Source organism: Lycorma delicatula, chromosome 1, assembly GCF_047948215.1.
Source record: "Lycorma delicatula isolate Av1 chromosome 1, ASM4794821v1, whole genome shotgun sequence".
Taxonomy (NCBI): Eukaryota; Metazoa; Arthropoda; class Insecta; order Hemiptera; family Fulgoridae; genus Lycorma; species Lycorma delicatula.
In genome coordinates, this window is record NC_134455.1 from 249,510,100 (window position 1) to 249,528,398 (window position 18,299).

The 18,299-nt window shown below is 28.6% G+C and overlaps 1 long non-coding RNA gene across 1 annotated transcript in view; it reads right to left on the reverse strand.

Moving 5' to 3' along the window:
• The window catches only part of LOC142330285 (uncharacterized), a 64,283-nt gene extending 46,540 nt beyond the window's left edge, over nucleotides 1–17,743 (reverse strand). Inside the window, exon 1 of the long non-coding RNA XR_012757750.1 lies at nucleotides 17,621–17,743. This is a non-coding gene — a long non-coding RNA (uncharacterized LOC142330285). The remainder of the gene's footprint in view (nucleotides 1–17,620) is intronic.
• Between the last annotated feature and the right edge of the window lie 556 nt (nucleotides 17,744–18,299).

Sequence of the window (18,299 nt, forward strand, 5' to 3'; positions counted from 1 at the left end):
TTTTCTTTTTATACCGAACAAACAAAAACCTTCTTCGTTTTTATATAATAGTTTAGATATATCGACATAAAAATTCAGTAATTACATTTTTTTTATAAATAAGTTTAATATCTGACATTGCCAACAAGGAAAAAACTAGATGTCAAATATTTTTAAAGAACAAAATATTACTGAAGTAACTGTCAAATTGTCAACCTGGGAAATCCTACAGTTTTAACGTCGATTGGAAAAGTAGTAATTGTGTCATAAGGAAATATATTGTATAACACTAGAGCTAAGCAAGATTATTTGATTAGTACAATACATACTATAACTGATTAAAGTTATGTATATATACATATATATATATATATACACACACATGCTTGATTGATGTAATATATTTTTAAAAAGTTTCATATTGACTGGTTTTGAGCTTTATCTTAAAATAGTGACGGGTTAAAAGGACTAAATTTATGAAATTTGTTCTTAATCTACTTTTCAGGATCAATATTTAAAAAAATATATATTTCATGAAAAAACTACTTACCAACAAAATGTCATATTGCTTGAAACGATTAAAAACCTACAAATTTTTTTATTAAAAAAAAAAGTTGTAAAACATTAAAAATGAAATCAATTTTTTCCACATACCGCACGGAAAACAATCTAATTGTTTATATATACTAGCACACCTGGCAATGATTCGCTGTTGCTAGATATATATATATATATATATATATATATATATATATATATATATATACTAGCAGATCTGACAGACGTTGTCCTGTTCAAACGTTGTAAATCCAAAACTAAAAAACATTTTCAAATAAATTATAAATTGTTTGGACCGTTTGATGAAAAACGTGTAAAAAAAATATTTTTAAAATACCTGACGCCATCACGCGTACAGTTATCACAACTCGAACTATGAGATCATTCAGCGTTCTATCGAGAGCTTCAAGTGAATGCTTGTGAGCCATACTGCGTTCATCCCAGATAATAATTTTGCATTTTCTCAAAACTTCAACACGCCTGAATGCTTCTTTATGTTACACAGTGAAATAGATTTGAAAAAAATTTGGAACGCCATCAGGCATTGAGAACAAAGAACCGATTTGATGATAAACTTGACCCTGAATCTTAAAATGTTGATTCAAAATTACGACCGTCCTCGTTCTGAACGATTTTTGTCATTTGGAAGCGAGAATTAAATTTAAGAATTTTACGCAAAAACAATTTCGATTGAGATGTGGCTCCAGCCAGTAGTGTTTTCAATGGTTCTGGCGGAGAATTCAATGGTGGAAACTTTTCCTGATGCGCAGGAAAGACCGGCCGATTCACCTTTGTATTTAAATGCATGAGACCGTTGGGATTCTTTGTCCATATTGTAAATGACAATTAATGCATGTGACGAATAATCTATTTCTGGCTCATATTCGAACGAAAGGCGGTGAAGTGATACACGTGTCAATACGTGCCGCTTTATATGGAAGTGAAACTTGGACGATCGGAGTATCTGTGAAGAAAAGATTAGAAGCTTTTGAAATGCGGTGCTATAGGAGAATGTTAAAAATCAGACGGGTGGATAAAGTGACAAATGAAGAGGTATTGCGGCAAATAGATGAAGAAAGAAGCATTTGGAAAAATATAGTTAAAAGAAGAGACAGACTTATAGGCCACATACTAAGGCATCCTGGAATAGTCGCTTTAATATTGGAAGGACAGGTAGAAGGGAAAAATTGTGTAGGCAGGCCACGTTTGGAATATGTAAAACAAATTGTTAGGGATGTAGGATGTAGAGGGTATACTGAAATGAAACGACTAGCACTAGATAGGGAATCTTGGAGAGCTGTATCAAACCAGTCAAATGACTGAAGACAAAAAAAAAAAATTGACATGTGCATCATTACTGACATAATTACATGACATTGGTGTGTCATTACGTGACATTAATGTGCACGCCCAATTAAAAGTTTGATAAAAGGTAACAAAATTAACATACGGAACTTCACAAAATTTAAACTTTCTCTTTTACTCTTTCTCCCTTTTTCCCCCTTTCCCCCTGTTCCTTTCCCCCCATTTATCCTTTTATCATTTTCACATTTACCTTATTCCCTTTCCCTTTCACCCATTTCCCCCTTTTTCCTCATTTCCTTTACCCTCTTTTTAGTTTTATTTTTTCTCCTTTCACCTTTCCATTTCCATTTTTTCAATTTTCCCTTTTTACATTTTTCCCTTTTAGTTTTATCGATTTTTCCCTTTTTCCCCGTGCGTTAATCGGTCCAGAGGTTTTTTAGTCTATAGCGGATACACATATTGGAAACACTGAAATGGAATCGAAAAATATTTAGTATAGCGTGTGTTGCGTTTACGTCCAACAGATAGCGCTGTTTTTCTAAAAAAGCATGTTTTTACCTGTCACATCTGTGACATCTTAGATATATAAAAACACGCGCCTATCGAATCCAACGTTCTGTCAAAATTTCAAAGCAATCGGTGAAGAACTTTCGGAGATTTAAGATTTTGAATCTTTACATTTTTATTTATATAGATAAACAATAAATAAAAGTATGTTAAAATACCTTCATTTATTGTAATGTACGCATGCGTTACATTGTAAGTAAAAAATCCGATGTGGACACATGACCTCCTTGTACCCCTATTAAATTACATACACACATTTTTTTAAAATGAAAACTATAAAATCTTATTTTTATTAATAACTTTTGATATTTTTTCATACATTTTTTTTTATTGTTATTATTGAATTATTATTTTTTTTTTACAAGCTGAGATTAATAATTATTAATAAATCAATACATTTAAATTAAAAAAAAGTTATAAAAAAAGAGATAAAGACTCATTCGAACCGATGTGGCTTCCCTTGTAAGGTCAAATATTTCATTAATTACATTTCAATTTGGCCATAACTCTGGAACCGATGAAAATAACTACCGCTTACAGATATCGTTGAAAACCTCTCAATGAGGGCTTATTACTGCAGTTAAGAAAAACGTGTTTGAATACTTTTGGTTCAGTCGATTGCAATCAAATTTGAAGGTGGACAACTTGGTGTTATAACAGTTCTAAATCAAAAATTTCATTATCCTACGTTTTTTAGTTATGAGAGATACATACGTACGTACAGACGTAATGCCGAAACTAGTCAAAATGGATTCAGGGATGCTCAAAATGGATATTTCCGTTGAAATCTGATATCGAAGTTTTTCCCGATCACAATACTTCCTTCTACGAAGTGAACGAAGTAATGTGATCGCGAAAAATTATATTATATATATTATAATTATATTATATATTGATTTTTTACATCCGTTTATCGTTTTCTACATTTTTTTTCCATGCTGACGTTCTCATTACATCTTCTACGTAATTAATTCCTTTATTTCGTACAATGAAGTAATATCGTAGATGTAATGAGGACGTCACAATGGAAAATATTGGAGAAAACGATAAACGGTTGTAAAAAAATAATGTATAATATATATGAATCGTAACAACAAAAAATAAATAATATTAAAGCAATCTTCTATATATATATATATATATATTACAAAAACTGGGCAGAAATCCTATTTCCAGTTAGTCCGGGTGAATACCCGGACTAACTATATATCAGGCTGAATTTTTTTATTCTGCTCGGAATAATCCACAGATATGTCATCAAGCATCAGCATACCCCAAAATTGAGTCCTTTCTGAAAAGTCGTAATTTATTCCTTAATTGAAGAAATTATCAAGGTTATTACTCATAGAAAAATCATTTTGAAAGTGTATGGATATTTTATGAAGATATCTTCTGGGGGATTTCGAGCAGAATAAAACCAAAAAATCAGCCCGATACTATCAATAGAACATCTGAAGGGACTGGAAATAGGATTTAAGCACGCGTTTTACCTGTGGTAGAAAAAGAAAAAGAACAACAAGCGGGTTAGGGGCATAGTTCCATATAAGCTGTGAGGCCCCGAAGTGATTTTAGAGGTATTGAAATAAATTGCACAAAGAAATTTATTTTCCGCTCATGTACACAATCAACTATTCTAAATCTGTAAGGTATACTCAGTGACACATTTTGTTCAGACTACGGAATAGAACACCGTAACTTTCTTACGGGAATTTATAAATACTATTCAAAATAAAAATATTCTATTCAGTTATCTATAGTTATTCTATTACAACAATACTGAGCACGCTCTGCACCGTTATACAACTGCATGATGAATTGATTTACCCATTCGCGCATGCCACCTTTTTTTTCCTTTTTACTTTGTTAAACACTCCCAACAGCAGTGGCCTCCACCATTAAGGTACGCACAGCGCTGTCAGTGTCGGGTCAGTCGACTTTTTCTTTTTCCTGTTTAGCCTCCGGTAATTACTTTTCAGATAAAACTTCAGAGGGTGATATTCATGAGTGTAAATAAAGTGTAGTCTTGTACAATCTCAGTTCGACCGTTCCTGAGATGTGTGGTTAATTGAAATCCAACCACCAAAGAACACCGGTATCCACGATCTAGTATTCAAATAAGTGTTAAAAATAACTGACTTTACTAGGACTTGAACGCTGGAACTCTCGACTTCCAAATCAGCTGATTTAGGAAGACGCGTTCACCAATAGACCAACCCGGTGGGTTCGTGTCAGTCGACTGCCCCCCTGTCTTTCCTAGTCCTACGGGCGTATCATCGAGGTCCTCCCAGTTTCATTCAGGGACGTTGGCCTCCCTTCTGGACAGCCAAGTTCCCCTCTGCTGGGGAGCTGCGCCTCCCGTTCCTACGCTAACTAGCTCCAGATGTTCGTTGCGCACATCCCTTGTTCTCCCCGCGTCCCTCTCAAAGCTTGAGGGTGCCCGATGCCATCATCGGATAGCTCCGACCCTCCACCCATTCTTGTATATATCGCGTGTGCCACCTAGTGGGAATTTGGGGAACTAATGGTGTTAGGAGGGGATGAAACTTGTGGAAGTTTTGAGTGATGTATCTAACAAGTTTGAAAGTATTAAACGCAACTTTTGTATAACTAATTTAGAAATATTCTGTATTATAAACAGTAATAATAATAATAATAATAAAAAATAAGAATAAGAATGTTCATGAACTTTTCACTAGACCTTTAATTGATAACTCTTTTTTTCCATTTATTTAGTATCTTTTTTGAGTTGTATCACTTATCATTAACTATAAAATCATTTTAAATGTAAAAGTTTAACTGAATACTTATACTTTTGATGTTTCAGTTAATTACGTTAACAAAAAAAAAAAAATTATTATATGAAACCGTTATAGTTTCTTTCATATTATCTATACTAATAGATTTATTTATTTTCCGATGAGTTTGAAACTTTAAAATTCCTTTTATAAAATTATAAAGGGCCTTATTTTATACCACGGACACATCTCTTTTAATCTATGATATTTTTATTTTGTTATTAAAATTATTGTTCATAAAAGTAATAAAAAAAAGCTCTAAACAAAATATATAACTTCCTTTGTTTATTTTTTTTATAAGAATGCCTAAAAAGAAGTGTAATGTATTTAGGATGTTTACATGTAAGTATGTTTTTTCACCGTAGCCGCTCAATGACTGAACCGATTTAGATATATGACGCCACGTTGGAATCGTTACGTTATCGGGTATGCCATAGTTTATATATATGTTTAAATAGATACAAAAAGTTCGAAAAAAGTTGTACTGTATACAAAATTGTCAGCCGCAGGCTCATTAATTATTCTAATTTACTAATTATCCTACGTTAAAGAGTAACAATTTTTTTTGCGGTCGTTTTGTTAATTTTAACATTTATCTATTGCTCAATCTTACCAAAATGTTTACCCGTAGAAAAGACGTGAAAAAAATATTACAAGTATACAAGTATTATATGCTTGTAACAATTTTTTTTACAAAATTCAAGTGATATTAACAACCAATTTTTTTCCACATATGAAACGTTACTCACTCAAATAATAGCTATTTAATAACAGAGTGATTTACAAAGAATGTAAGAAATTTTCAGGTCATGTTTTAATAACCCACCGGGTTGGTCTAGTGGTGAACGCGTCTTCCCAAATCAGCTGATTTGGAAGAGTTCCAGCGTTCAAGTCCTAGTAAAGTCAGTTATTTTTAATTTTTAACACTTATTTGAATACTAGATCATGGATATCGGTGTTTTTGGTTGTTGGGTTTCAAGTAACCACACATCTCAAGAACGATCGAACTGAGACAGTACACTTCATTTACACTCATACATCATCCTCTAAAGTATTATCATAAAGGTAATTACGGAAAAAGATATTAAATGAAACAAAATGTTCAATATTAAACAAAAAACAATTAAAATTTATTAATCAATTAAATATCAATAACTGAATCGATAAATATCGTAGATGATTTTTACATATATTGTAATCGCGGTTTTCAGATTTCAATGGAAATATCTATTTTGACCATCCGTGAATCCAGTTTGACTACTTTCAGCGTGTCATCTGTTCGTACGTAACTCGCATAACTCAAAAACGATTAGCAGTAGAATGTTGAAATTTTGGATTTAGGACTGTTGTAACATCTAGTTAAACACCTCCATTTTTATTGCATTCGACTGATCCAAAAGTGTCAAAAAAAAACTCAAAATCCAAAACTTTTAAATTTATTACTGCAGTAATAAGCCCTCATTGAAAGCTTTTCAACGATATATAATAAGTGGTACTTTTTTCATCGGTTCCAGAGTTAGAATAAAATAAAATTTTAATTATCGAATTATTTTGATCTTATAAGGAGAAGAAACATCGGCGAGAATTTGTCTTTTTTTATTTAAATATATTGATTTATTTATGATTATTATTAACCTCAGATTGTAAAAAAAAAATTACGATAAATATTAATTTAGTAATAAAAAAAAAATTAAAAAATATCAGAAATCATTAATGAAATAAAATTTTATGCACTTTTCAATTTTCTTTTCAAAAAAAAAAATGTGTATATGTAATTTAATAGGCGTACAAGGAAGTTATGTACGCCTATTTTATATCAGATTTTTTAAATATTTTTAAATTAAATATATATATATATATATATATATATCAGTCTGAAAAAAAAATTATGTACTCACATACACAGGCGCGCGCGCATAATATTTGTATTTTTTTTTTTTAAATAAAATTTCAAAACAATTTTTTTTTACAAATAATTTTTATTAAAATAAAATAATTATACATTAATAAAATAATAATTTTGTACACAATTTATATTCATTACATATAGAAATTTTGTCGCATTAAAATTTTGTCATACAGAAATTTTGTCGCATTAAAATTTTGTCATACAGAAATTTTGTTTTATGTATTCGATATACGTTGAATTTTGATGCTTCTTGTAAAATTTACTCTTCAAATTTAGTAATTTTGATGACTTTGAATTTTGATGTTTATAAAAATTTTAATTTCTAAATCTTGCTAAAGTTATAATTAAATTCTTCAAGATCAACGCACCCACTACGTATTTTAGTAGTGGGGCGCTGAATACTACGTAAATTGCAATACTAACAGCGAAGAAAGCGATGTTGTATAATAAAGTTAAAAACATAAGTATAAGATAGTTCAACATGATTTAGTCGATTAATATGTTTTATCGTATTTTATTATTACTTTTCTTATATCACCTTTCTTCTTTGATGTTACTGTTACGGTTGTCTTACGCAGAATGATTTTAATAAGATTTAACGTACGTTGCTATGAGATTAAATTAACAATGATGAATGTAATACATTGTTTAATTTTATAAATATTTTATTCAGTTATTAAACACTCCTTTGTAATTATAATTCGAGTGAACGCGCGCGCGCATAAAAAAATAGGTCCATGAATTTTTAGTTTTGATTAACCTGGTATAGAAATTAAAAAAAATTGTCGAAAACGCGTTTTAGGTTGTTTTTTGTTTTTCTTTCCGTAGGGGGAGGAAAAAGCTCTGCCAGCCGACGTCGGGCCCGCACTGACGGCAGTGCGGGGCTCTCACACTTTAAAAAACCTCCCCTCTTATCATGCAGGGGCCGGATCTAAGCCATATTGTATTTTTAGTCCCTGCACGATCACCCAGGCACTCTACTATCCGAATTCGTATGACCGGAAGGCTGCAGGAGGGTATCTCAGAGGTTGTAACTCAAATTTTTTAAATTGTATCACTCTTTGTAAGATTTTAAAGGTTTCTTTAAGATAAGGGAAATAATATTAATAAAAATTTGGTACGATGTACCCAAAATAGCGGCAGGATAAAATTTGGTTTTTGAAAAATATTATATTGATAATTTAAGAAAAAACTGTCGCAAATAAATAATATTATAAAAATGTAATAAAGTTGACAATATCGAAAAAAAATTATTTAAAAGGATTTATGTATTAAATATAAAGTTTTCTTATTTACTTACATTTCATTTTAATAAATATTGGGAATGACCTCCTTCTGTTGTTTGACAGGATGTGTGGGATGATACTGCATTATTCAATGATTCCCTACGGATATTTTGTGTTGATTCTCGAATTTTATTTTATAAATTATCGACATCTTGGGTCGTATGATAAACAATACTTTTGTAAAACGTATTTTCCAAGTTATTAGAATTTCATGTTTTGATTACCATTTTCAGTTATCAATAAAATAATTAATAATAATAATGTTAGTAAAACTAATATGTGAATTATTAATACACAACGTCAATGGAGAAATAAAAATGTATCGAGAACTACAAACATTGTATTTAATGTTTTATTTGTTTTTAATTAATTCGTAAATTTCTTAATAAATTCAAGGACTATTACTACTAAATTTAGCTCAATCACGAGTCAATTTTTCTTTTTAATAAAACAAAAAAAAAAAAATTAGATCAACTCAAACGTTAATAGTTGACAGATTATGAATTTATTTATTTTTAATAGACATACGTTAAAATTAATAAAATACAGCCTATTTTTTAAATAAACAAATAAATGAAATTCTATTAATTATAAATAATTTTTTTGTACATTTATATTATAAAAAAAGCCGACAAAATAAAATATATTGCATGGCTTTCCCGAGTACGCGGTCATGTCATACAATACTAATTACACAGCTTTTGCATTCTGTATATTTTTTTGTTAGTTAAAAAAAAAAAAATCTTTACATAAAACTACTAATTAATGATGTTAAAGAACAGTTTAGATCTGGAGTAACAGTACAAGGTGAAAAGATGAAGATGCTACGATTTACTGATGATATAGTAATTCTAACCGAGAGTAAAAAGGATTTAGAAGAAACAATGAATGGCACGGATGAAGTCCTTCACAAGAACTAACACATGAAAATAAACAATAACAAAACACAAGTAATGAAATAATGTAGATGGACCGCTGAATATAAAAATAGGAAGAGAAAAGATTATGAAGTAGAAGAATTTTGTTATTTGGAAAGTAGAATTACTAAAGATAGACGGAGCAGAAGTGACATAAAATGCTGAATAGCACAGGCAAAACGAGCTTTCAGTCAGAAATGTAATTTTCTTACATCAAAAATTAATTTAAACATCAGGAAATTATTTTTGAAAGTCTATGTTTGGTGTGTCGCTTTATATGGAAGTGAAACTTGGACGATCAGAGTACCTGAGAAGAAAAGATTAGAAGCTTTTGAAATGCTATAGAAGAATGTTAAAAATCAGATGGGTGAATAAAAAGACAAATGAAGAGATGTTGAGGCAAATTGATGAAAAAAGAAGCATTTGGAAAAATATAGTTTAATTTTAACTATAAACAGACTTATAGGCTACATATTAAGGCATCCTGGAATAGTCGCTTTAATATTGGAGGGACAGATTGAAGGGAAAAATTGTGTAAGCAGGCAAAGTTTAGAATACATAAAAAAAATTGTTAGGGATGTAGAATATACGGGGGTATACCGAAATGAAATGACTGGTACTAGATTGGGAATCTTGGAGAGCTGCATCAAACCAGTCAATTGAATGAAGACAAAAAAAAAATAAAATGAAAACAACTTATAATTTTGATGATGATCTTGCAATTTATTTGTAGTATGGTCAGTTCAGCATTAATAATAACCATTGTGTCAACAAGGATAACGAGTTTAACTAATAGACCAACCCGGTAGGTTAATGTTTGCATTTTCGTAAATCACTTACATGTAAGTGTTATTTACACAAAAAAATAAGTACAGACGATATATTTATTTCATTATATGTTGAAAATAATTCTGTAGGCGATTAAAATAAAAAAAATAAAAATTAATTAGAGTACCTTAGTATTACAAAATAATATTTAATGTTAGGTTAACATTTTTTTAATCTCTTCATTATGAACGAATATGAAAGTTATTTTTATCTATCTTTACAACTGTAATTATTTTACTAATTAAAGAAAGCTATTGAAGAATTTATATAAGTAAATAACGTTTTACAAATTTTAAATCCGTAAAAAAATAGAAAATTTTACACGAACTCCATTTTATACCAACGAACAACAATATCGTACGGTTCTGTAAAATGTATTTTTAATAATACCATTAATTTCGACTATTTAAACAACAAATTCATTATTGTTCATATAAATAAATTCATATAGAAAAAAATTTACTCAATAAATTAAAAACTTTGGTTTCAAAAATTTATCGAATTTTAAGGTTAGGTAAGTTAAAGAAAATTTTTTTAAAATTAATTAACCTAATTATACAAATTTCCATGAGGGTTAATTAACGATAGTAGTTGATGCCCGTAATCTCACAAAAAAAAAATTATAAGTTTAACTGTTTTATATATATATATACACACACACGCGAGTACATCTTTAAATAGAAACTTTATAACTTTTTTCAAGTCACTTCTAAATATGAAGAAATAACAAAATCTGTGTGAAAAACATTTTATCACTTGACAGTAACAGTGGGATAATAAAAGCAAAACAAAATTAATTTATAATTTATAAATTAATTTAATCAATGAAGTAATGTTAATCCTTTAACATTATCTATATAAATAAAAATGAATGTTTTTCTGTATGTCTCTTATGCCTTCCTAAACCGTTCATCCGATAGCGATGAAACTTTAGTGAGTTGTGCGCAGGCTCGCGAAGGTTTCTGAATTTGTTTGGATCCGATAGGTGGCGTTGACGTCGAGATATTTCGAAAAATTGTGTTTATGGTTCGATTTGCCTCATATTCAGAATACATGTTACTTACATGGAAAGAATTATCTCTACAAAAAATGAACCCGCTAGATGGCGCTAGGGTTGAAATATTTAGAAAAATTATATTTATGGACCCGATCTGGTTCATATTCACAATATGAATATTAGTTATGTGAAAGAAAATATTTTTCCAAAAACTATACCCGCTAGGTGGGGCAGTTGTCGAGATATTTACGAAACAATCTAACAAATATACAAACAGACTTTTTTATTCTATATATAAAAGGCATGTTCGTATGTGTGTCCGCTAAAGACCAAAAAACTAATGGACCGATTTACGCGTGGGAAAATGGGAAACGGGGGAAAGGGGAAAACGGGAAAAGGTAAAAAGGAAACTGGGGAAGTAGTGAGGGAGAAGGGGGCAAGGGAAAAGAAAGGGAAGGAAAATAAGTGAAAGGTAAAATTTGTGAAGTTCAGTTTTTTAATTTTTTTATAAAATTTTCAATTGTGTTCATTTAAACTCTCTCTTTCTCTCACTCACTCTCTCTCTCTCTCTATATATATATAGCAGTAGCGAAGCGTTGCCGGGTCTGCTAGTAAAGATTTAAAAATTAATCGATACAAACCACCACGTTTTAAGTTAAACGTTTACCCTAAAATACTTTTTACAAATACTTCTTTATATCCTAACCAATATTACTTTTCACTTTGTTTTTTTTTACAAATCTACAAAAAGCTTTTAGAACTCGTATTTAAAATTAAGAAGAGAAAACTTTAGGAAAAGGAGAGGAAAAAGAAATAAAATCCTACTAAAGAAGATTTGTTTGTTTCAACATGGAAGTTATTATTTTTGTAAAATTTAGGATACTGGAATTGGTAGATCATTCGTTTTCTATCAAAGGATCGCTAATTCTGATTACCGGGTTACACCGAACAAAATTGAAATCAAATTGTATATTAACAACAGCCGATCCGAACGATAAATTGATGTAATAAAGATCAAATAAATTTAATGATTTGAATAAATTCTAAAAAAAAAAGAAATAGAACATATTAAAATTAAAATCGATAATTCATTAAATTTAATCAAGGAAATTATATATCGCCATCGAAACGATTATAATAAACCTTCCGATGTAGGAAATTAATAATTCGAATTACGGCCATTTCTAGTCATATTTAACTAATGGCTTCTATATAAATTCTCCAGGCTAATATTCCGGTTTTGGATTCTAATTAATAATATATTCTTGTTATAAAATAAGATAAAAGTATTCTACCTATATAAAATACGGGATGCAGCTGATAATGACGGTCGAATCAAGTATAATAAGCAACTAAAAATTTCCAGGAAATCGTATGAATCGATAAATTAATAAATACATTTATGTAATAAATATTTTTCTAAATAAATCAAATCAAAATATATTGTATATTGCATTTATATTATTAAAATCGTATCTTGCCTGATATACATTCATATAATTTTAGTTGTCACTAATTAAAACATTATCACAAAAATTTGTTTCACTGCAATAGGTATCACACTAATGAAGGAAATACGATGATGAAAACTATACCGTATTAAAAAAAAAAAAAAACACGCACACACAAACTAAAAGAAATAATTCAAATACTTTTGTTATTTTATTTTAAATATATAAATTTTGATTTAATCAATTAAATATATTTTTAAATAAACACAAAATAAATATTAATTTAAAAATAAATGATTTATCTTTAACGACTGCAAACTATATACTAAGTTAATTCTAGTATTAATTTGTCTCTAGAGAGAGAAATAAAAAAGACACACGATGACTAATGTTACATCCCTCACCACTCTCCACTACATGAACATTGGTCACGTACAAGACGTTTTGTTATACAGTTTTATTATATACTTTCACTTGTCCTTGAATCTATACATACAATAGCGTTTGTTTTGACTACTGTCTTTAATACACGGTTTTTTTTTTTTTTTTTTTTTTTTTAACACAAGTGGCAGTGTAATTATAAAAATAATTTTACAGTTTTATACGTATTTTCGTCAATATTTTTATACATATTCATAACTCTTTAACGAACAAATATAACAAAAAAAAAAAATCTTCACAAAACACTAATATATATTTTATATATTGATATACTGATTCAAAATGTTTATTATGTCCGCCAAATTATTTTTCTAATTAATAAACATAATTCATTATTTTCATAGAAAATATTACTCTTAATTATTAATATTAGTATGGAAGATATTTTACATAAATCACAGTAATTAGAAGAAATAGAAATGATATGAAAAAAACAACAAATTAATAAATGAATTTTGCGCAAAATCCTTTAAATAAAAGAATGACATTAGGATACAAATCATTACACAATATCAATAAAATTATTATCTTCAAATAGTTTATTTCGACTAAATAATCTTCCGTACACATAAGTTATAAAAAAAAACTTTTCTCAGGATGACCAGAGGAATTTCCTCTAGAAAATACATTAAATTATCATTAAAATCAATCAATTTAATGAAGAGTAAGTCTTGAATATCAATCATTTTTAATTTTCCGAGGAACGGGTCAGATTTCACCACCTTAATCAAATTATGTGTTTAATTTAAAAATTACACACTATAAAGCATTAATGTGAAAAAAAATCCTTTTCGACACGCCGGAAGGCGGAGGAGCTAGATTTCAGCGGTGCTAAGTAGGAGATAAAAATAATTTCCACGTTAAAGTTAAGAAAAACTTCAAATTTATTCAATACGACAATGGTTGCATGTTTAAAGTTTCTTTCTTGAACAGAAACATCAATTTGAGTACTTTGACAGTAAAAAAAAATTTTTTAGTATTTTTTTAAATACTTCAAAAGGTGTAATTGTCCAAAAGTACAACTACGGTTTGGAAACCAAAACATCAAAGACGTGGAAAAAAATCATCTTAGTCTTAAGTTTGACCTGTAGGATCTAGAAAAAAATGAATTTTTTGTAAGTATTTTGAGAATCTAATATGAAGTAATTTGAGAATGGGTGAAAAGAAACTGTAGGAGGCATTGGTCAGTAATTCAAGGGTGCTTCACATGCTCATGTATTAACTTATGTATGAATTTTTGGTGAGATGTGCTGTAAATTTTGTTCCTCAATTCTCCTATCTCTTGTAAAAAAATATACTTTCATTTTCCAAAACCATACTTAACTTTTAATACTGCTGTTTTAAAACAAAAAAAAACTTTTACTAATGCACCTAATGTTTTATTTCTGTTTCAGGAAGCTTACTGACAGTGAAAAATGCTCAAAGAGTAATGCAGTAACAGTACAGGAAAATACTTTGTAAGAGATAAGCCAGAATAATGAGCAAATTACCTACCGAGTATTTCTGAAATAATTTTTCCCTCTAGACAGCACTTTTAGAGGACAAAATTTACAAGGAAGGTAACTGGAATATTTACAAACTGGTAACTGAAGATTTTTGTTTAATACATATGTTGAGATATCAAAAAACAAGCGTAATCCAAAATGGGTAGAGCCATAGAATTGCCTAATCTTTTTCTTCCTTTTCTAGTAGTAAATAAAGAGCTTTAATATTTAAGACAGTCAAAATAACAAAGTGATATTAAATTATATATCATAAAGTATTACTTCTGTCAGTAATATTTAAATAATTAATAATTAAAATCCCACTTACTAACAATTCTTTTATATATATATATATATGTTGAAGCATAGTATAAACAGATAACGGTGGAGACTCTCATAATGACAGGACATTGGGTCGACATAATTTTAAACATTTGACAACCTCTGTTATATTATATTACTTTACATAAACAAATTTACATGGTGAAGTTTTAGTTTTATTAAGATTATAACATATATTTTTTAAGTTCCTGATGATGGAATTTTATTCTGAAAGTGCTTGAATGTGTATACAAAGGAATTGTTGGTAAGTGGGTTTTTTAATTATTAATTGTATAATCATACCAACAGGCCACGTGTGATAAAATTATTAATATTTAAATATCAATTAGTATCAGTATTGTTGTTGCTTTATTATTCTAAATTATAATGTACTGAAATTTAAGTAAAAACTGAATTAAAATAAATAAAGTTGTATAGTTGTATATATATATATTTATATATGTGTTAAATGCCGTAACAAAAAAGGTTGAACGCAATTGGTATGAGATATAAGCCAATCCTGAAATTGGCACAAGTATTCTCAATCATATTGAGATAACACTCCTCACTTGAAGAATAAAGTGGTATCTTGGTGCCTTTTTCACTGAGCCAAACATATTAATGTGCATTGGTATAGTAAGGCCATTGAAATACAGATGTTCAGCTGTTTATAAGAGAGCAAAGGTCACGTGTAGCTTATGTGAATAAAGACTCATTACAGGATCTGTAGTGAACATCATCATAATCAGAGAAAATAACTCAGGTTAGTGCTTCTCATATCTTAAGTGCTTTACATGTGTTTCAGATATAAAAACCATTGAAATAGAAAAAATAAATTTATTTCTTTTATCCAAAAACAGGTAGGAGTAAAATTACTCCTACCTCTTGTATTCCCTAGATATAGTTAGCAGTAAGTGGAATCCAAATGGGCACGCCACTTATATCACAAATGGGTATTTGCACTACTTTGAACACATCAAAATAACATTTTTACTAAAAATAACCTTAGTTACACAATTATTAAGTATATGTTATATTCGACTTGTAGAAATGTTGTCTGTCATTCATCTATATTAATTGATATTGTTAATTACAATTTTTATAGATGAAATAAAACATATCATAAATTATAAATTGTGTTGTAATCATTCCTAAATTTAAATACATCAACTGATCATAAATTTACACATAACCTGATGTGTTAATTGATTATTTATTGTTTTTTTTAAATTTGTTTTTAACAAGCTATTTTAAAAATAAATTTTTGTATATTATATAAATTATGATTTTAAAATTTCAATGTAATTTTTTCATTTTTCTTTTTTTTTGATTCCTAAACCCAAAATCTGGATTTACATGTCCTTTTTTATGGCTGTAAGATATATTGTTGTACGCATAACCTTAATTAATATATAATTTTTAAAATTAATTGAATACTAAATAGCTTGTTTTCAAAATTTTGAATTTTTTCTTTCAGATGACTTTTCAGAGCTAGTTGGCGGCAACACACTTTCTTCAATGGAGTTACCGATCATTCTGTTTTTAACAGCAAAAATCTTAAAAAGGTTAGAGAATCATTAAACAGGAAATTGAATGTTACAAATTTGATGCGTTGTGTTTTTTAAGACTAATATGTTATTATTATATTTTTTTAAATTTATGTGTGTTTAAAAATTGGATTAATAAATAATGGATTATTCACTACCGCTAAATGGATTAATAATCATTTATAAGTCATGTTGGGAAAAGCGTTCAAGAGAGAAAAACAGGTAATGACTGTATGTTCTTTAAAGTGTTCCAATAAATTGCATGATAACAAAAAAGTACAATAATAGCTAAGTTAATAGCTAATATGCAGTCAAAAGATATTCAAGATACGATTCTCTGACTAATGAAACAATTTGTTGTTAAATGTGAGAGGCCTCATTCTGACAAACTCTTGATATTTGTTATAAAAATTTTACTTCAACAGGACAAGTGAGAATTTGTAAAACAGTGTTTATAAACTTGTATCTGGTTGATTAGCTGCGTTTATATATTATTAGCACTTGGTAAAACTCCTGTAAGTGGAAGAGGTAAACATGAAGGAAGTTGGCGCACTTTAGATGGTAGTATTTATAACAAAGTTATTGAGCATATTCAAAGTTTTGATGTTAAAAAATCACATTATTAGGTAAAACTTATGAGTATCTAAAAACTAACTTGAATTTGAAAATAATACACCATCTGTTTAAATAAGAGTATCCAAATTTAAATGTCAAGTAACATTAAATCAAAACTAAAATAATAAATATAAAATAAATAATAAAATATTTATGATAAATATTTTAACAATAAAATATTTAAAGAACATTTTAATCTTCATTTTGGAAGTCCAAAGATTTATGTTTGCAGAAAATGTGAAGAGTTGAATTGCAAAATAAAAAATATGCAACTCAATGTTGTTGCTAAGAGTAGTAATTAAAAGTTAAGAGTAGTAGTAAAAGTTAATTCATATCAGAAAACGTAAAAAAATTTATTATGCTATGTAGGAGGTTCAAAGTAAATCTTGAGACTATGATGATGTTTTAGCAATTACAATTGACTACATGCAAAATCTATCATGCCTAACAACACTGTCATAAGGTTTCTGTTAAATTTGGCTTCAACCAACAAATTTAAGAAAACTTATCAATATTTCCTGTCCACGGTCACAGTCCTCTTCCATGTGGTAGGGAATTCTCAGTAATTAAAAGAAAACTTAAAAATTATGATAGAGAACCAAACAGAACAGTATACTAACCTTATTGCAGAGTCAGTCAATCCACAGTTGAATATATAAAAAATAACTATACATTGGATTTTCAAAACTGGTGGTATAAATTTGATAAATACAATGCTTTGTCTGTTGAGACATATGGCAAGAAAATCTCAAAAGATAAAAAAGTTATCTTTTTTTATGTTTGAGTATTGTTGCTATCAACTGAGTACAGTGAAGGTTATGAGTGTAATAAATAGTATTGCATCATATCAGTTCAAAACTGCTGAATAAAAAACAATCGCCTGATTTTCCTACTGTTAATGCATTATCTACCAAATGTCCAATAAACTCAAAAAAGTTAAAAGATACTGAAAAGCTTCTAAAGTATGTACCAGATGAACACACAGAATTTGCAATGATATAATGTCACAGAAAATGACAATTAATATATGCGAGATTTAATAATACTATTGCTTTGTTTTATACAACTGGTTTTTAAATTATTTAAAATTAATATATTGTTTCTTTTATTGACTTTTGTGATATTATTTTATTATTATTGCTGTGTCTAGAGTTTCACTGAAAATAATAAGTAATAACTTTATATGGTGATTAATAATTTTTTTTTTCAAACAGCTAATTTTACAAATTTTTGTTTTTTTGGTCAATAAAATAAATTTTTATTGACCATTTTTTGGTGTGTCCAAGGTTTAAAATTTAA